This window comes from Scophthalmus maximus, chromosome 15 (genome assembly GCF_022379125.1).
Source record: "Scophthalmus maximus strain ysfricsl-2021 chromosome 15, ASM2237912v1, whole genome shotgun sequence".
Lineage (NCBI taxonomy): Eukaryota > Metazoa > Chordata > Actinopteri > Pleuronectiformes > Scophthalmidae > Scophthalmus > Scophthalmus maximus.
Genome location: NC_061529.1, coordinates 6177501 through 6182500, shown reverse-complemented (window position 1 = coordinate 6182500; position 5000 = coordinate 6177501). Strand labels below are relative to the sequence as shown.

The following is a 5000-nucleotide window of genomic DNA, read 5'->3' as shown; positions in this document are numbered from 1 at the left end:
ACACACACACACACACACACACACACACACACACACACACACACACACACACAGAGACGGAGGAGATGATGCAACCTTTCATCAGATGTTTCCCATGATACAGCTGTCAAAGACAGCTGCGACTGGGCCCCCTAAAGCACACACAAACACCCAAAGAGTCTTGGCCTCACACACACACACGCCCCAATTACTTACATCCGTAATAATGCCCTACGTATGTGCGCAGGGCATAACCACGCAGTCGCAGATCGCACATCTGTAAATCAACTGTGGCGACGGGCGACGAGCTGTGTACATTGAAGGCGTATTGTGTGTATCAGTTCGGGTTCGGTCTCTCGGACTGAGGCAGTATTCAGCTTCGAGAGAGAAGTGTTACACTTTCTCCCCTTCCCCTCACTCCAGCCCTGCACATGTGGTCACCACATTGAAAGGAAACACAGAACCTCTTGGGAAAGGGTGTGCGCGTGCGATGCGTGCGTGCGTGTCGATTTGGAGACAGGCCAAAGTCTGCTTGTGAGCTGACCTACATGCAAAACAACTAGACTCAAATGGATTTCCCCAAAAATTCACAGAAAGAAAACAAACAAACAAACAAACAAACAAACACAAACACACACACACACACACACACACACACACACACACACACACACACACACACACACAGAGACAGACAGACAGACAGACAGACAGACAGACAGACAACATCTTTCTCTATCCTATCAGAGCCCCATTGAGGCAGACGTCTGATCTAGATGAGTATTTGTATTCATGTACTCTCGTGTGCGTGTGTGTGGGTGTTTGAGTGTGTACACATCTGTGCATGTATGTGTGTCTGGGTCAGTTGTGACGTGGCGTTGCCTGGAAGTTATGTAAGCATCAGCGGGGTAATGTTATCTGTCCTCGGAGCTCCGAGAGCAAGACACTCCCACGACAGCTTCCTCAGCTGCCCGGCCAACACACACACACACACACACACACACACACACACACACACACACACACACACACACACACACACACACACACACACACACACACACACACACACACACACACACACACACACACACACACACACACACACACACACACACACACACACACACACACACACACACACACACACACACACTGTACAGAGCATGGCCCATTGTCATTCTTAAGCTATAAACATGAAATACATCTCCAGAGATCGTTCAGCCAACTGATACTGCTACTAGAAGCTGTGGGAGAAAAGAATAAAAAAAGGAGACTGAGAAAGATAAAGAGAGGAACAGAAAACCGAGCATGATGGGAAGTATAGTGACGAAAAAGAGAGGGAAAAAAGAGGGATGTGGTGTAAGAGAGAAAGAGAGAGAGAGAGTCTGCTGTAGCAGGAAATGTGGGAGACAACTTTTAAATAGCACAGTGTACTGTATATACAAATCCCAGAAGGGTGTGAAACATGTGATGCCAAATGCACAAACAAACAGAGAGACACGCACGCACGCACGCACGCACGCACACAAGAACCTTCTAGTCCATCTCCGGTGAGTCAGTTCTGGCGGACATTTTTGCCATGGGCAGGGTGAGGTTCAGTGATGGGGAAGGAAGTCAGGACTTCCTGCGCTGCCTTGCCCTCGGTTACGGCACTGACGCTCTGCCAAGTGACGCAGAGACTAGCACATGCATCTACTGTACAGACACGCACATGGACATCGTGCACACACACACACATGCACAGCTGATGGTGTTGGATATTCACATTGTCATCTCCACTTCCATACACGTGCACATAAAGCAACGCGCTTGAGAGACTGTACAGTCCGTAATTTGATTGGGCTGCTGATTCCATGTGGAATGTATATCATAACATAGAGAGCTGCTGTGTTTGAGCACTTGGTCTTACCGTGTGTGTGTGTGTGTGTGTGTGTGTGTGTGTGTGTACAGTAAGTGTAGGTATGTCTAAGCACATTCCTCAGGGCAAGTGCGCCCCTCAACGTTTTGCCTCGGCGCTCAAACAAAGCTGCGTAAGAGTTTCGTAAGAGAACAAGGGGGAAAGTTTTGCCAGATGAGGAAACTATCAGTGGCACGATGACTTCATCAACATCTGACATCACTGTATTAAAGAGCTCGACAGAAAAAAACATCGCCATATGAATTCTTGTAAAGCCGAGGCAGTGTTTAACTAGCCCACTGGCTCGGACTCATATTTTAAATTAAGGGGACTGACGCGCATATAAATTGTGGGAAAAAAACTAGAATATTAGGCCTATTACAAAAACACTGGAGAAAGGTTTCCACCCCCACTTCGCCCAAAATCGCCCCTCCAGGCCCAATGCTGCATGGGGGTCCGATGGCAGAGAGGTTCGCTGCCAAACAGAACTGCCAGACGTGTGCTCTTAAGTCTTCAGTTCCATCTCTGGTTGTTTGCCCAGAGGTAGTAGAAGTGGTTGTGATCCCTGTCCCTGGTTGGCTAATGGATTAAATCCCATTATAACCTCTTTTTTTCCTGCTTCCTCTGCGTCTGTGCCGTCTCTGTACATACAAATACCACTGAAAAGCATGAAAAAGCATAATGTCTTGACACAAAGTAAATAAAAAGTGACTTTTTGTCAGCTGAAGTTTCATTTTTTCCAGTGGCATTGTTATATTCCTGTGCAATTAATCATTTCAAAACTGACTGGCTGTCATGTTTATGTTGGTGTACACAATTTTTCAAATAAAAGAAACACTTCATAAATCTCTATAGGTCTTTGAAGGTTTAAAAGAATGTCTGTGCCGCTTGATTTATATTCAAAACGTTTCCTCTGGTATTGAGCCGTCTGCGCCGCTCTCAATTCATCTTTGTGGTTTCAAAGAAGTTGAAAATTCGAGGTGAAAATTTATTTCAGGTTGTTTTATTCAACATTTGTTTACCCAGGTTAGTCCCAATGGGCACAAGTATGTTTTGCACAGAAGCTGGGTTTAACATTCAGTAGCCCCAGGTCACTGACAAACATCTAAGTTATTGTAAATCAAACACTCCTCGCCTTTTTGGGGAATTTTCAAAATTGAGTTAAATCCAAATGGTGTCACACCCAGCTTATGGGAAAAAGCTCGAAACATTAGAATCTTTATTGGTGAGCTGCACAACACCCAGGTTATGAAAATATTGAAAATCCGTCCACCGAGATCTTCTATCTCCCAAAGAGGTTTTATCTTGTGGTGAAACTGGATTATTTACATTATATAACAGCTGTTCAATTTCTTGTTACCATTTATATCTTATCATGTCCTGATCGCTGTGTAAACGGCCCTTAAGCATACAAGCCCAGATCTGTTTAGTGTTCAGCCTGGGTGCCAGCCCATACCTCCACCAGGCCCGGCTCCGTCTCTCTCTGGTTCTCCCCCCACCCGGAGGACGGCTGCTGTCAGCCGACCTACTTCTGCTGCTGGGTATGCTCCAGAGGAGAGCAACGTAACGTCTGGAGGGACACCGAGCCCCGCCGCGCTTTGTTCTCAGCATCTTAACATAACACACACACACACACACACACACACACACACACACACACACACACACACACACACACACACACAAAGATGTCATGCTGACACACACACACACAGACAAACACACACACACATACTGTTGGACAAGCTGACATTTAAATAGTTTACAATGACAGAAATCACGGTCACCTTGGAAAAACATCATTCAATAAATTGGGACACACTCTGATGTAGTTTCAAGTCATAACTCTTAATGCACACACGCACGCACACGCATACACACACGCTGCAGCTAGCTCTTTACCAGTACTATCACATGGACGCTATTCTTGGAGCCTGTAGATATAACTGTTGTGGAGTTGGTAACCACGCAACACACAATGCATGGAGCGACACACTTCACTTATCACGTTTTCCATTCAACCACACACACACACACACACACACACACGCGCGCACACGCACGCACACGCACACACTCACACACACACACGCACGCACGCACACACGCGTGCGTGCGCGAGCACACGGACATGGGTTAAAGACTTGCTTGACATGCGTGTGCAACCACGCACGTGCACAAGCAAATACACACGATCCAGACACTGATGACTCATTGTATCCATTCCCTAATCAAATCTACATGTCTAAAAAGGAGAGAGAGTGAGAAAAGAGAGCAATGAAGTGCAACAGCTGTCTGTGTGTAAACAAACCCAGAGTCTCATAATCATTTCCTGCCCTCCCTCCCTTGCTCCCTTCTCTTTCTCTCACTCCCTTGAATCCTCAAGACGAAACAAACTCTCAAACCTTGACCCACTAAAGGAACGCCGACGCTTCAAGTCATTTTTACTCATTTTTTCCCATCTGTGCAGAACTCGCTACATTAGTGCCACAGCTGTAATCCTCTCGCCTCTTCTCCTTCTCCCGTTCTCCTTCTCCATTTCCCTCCCTCTATCTCTCCACATGTTAATGTGGGGCATTCCTGGCGTATGAGTCACAGTCTGAACAGCACCGAGTTTGTGTCCACCACAAAAGAGCAGAGAAAGTGTTGTGCGTAGGGAGATGAAGAAGACAGAAGAGGAGAGGAGGGGAGAGAAGAGAAGAGAAGTCGTGTGAATGTCAGTGGAAAGAAAGAAGGCAAGACTGGAAGTCCTAGATTAGCAGGGACTTTCCCCCCACTCCCAAACTCCAATGAATTCCGCTGTTTGTGTGTATGCATTTAGATGAGTGTGTGTGTGTGTGTGTGTGTGTGTGTGTGTGTGTGTGTGTGTGTGTGTGTGTGTGTGTGTGTGTGTGTGTGTGTGTGTGGCAAGCAAGGAAGTGAAGATATGGCGGAGTTAAATAAGGAAAAAGTATTTAGACCCGACCAAACTTCTCTTTAAGACTGATGTCAAACACTTTTCCATTCGTCGACTTCCCTCCCGACCCCGCTCATTAACTGACAAACTTCCGCCCCTCTAATCAGATCAGAGAGAAAAAGAAGGCTAGAATCACCACCTCGCTATATAATCCGACCAGTCGAG

The 5000-nt window shown here is 46.4% G+C and overlaps 1 protein-coding gene across 4 annotated transcripts in view; it reads right to left on the bottom strand.

Annotated features, from left to right (window-relative positions):
* Positions 1–5000, bottom strand: part of fndc3ba (fibronectin type III domain containing 3Ba) — a 90664-nt gene that overhangs the window by 49251 nt on the left and 36413 nt on the right. The window lies entirely within an intron of this gene.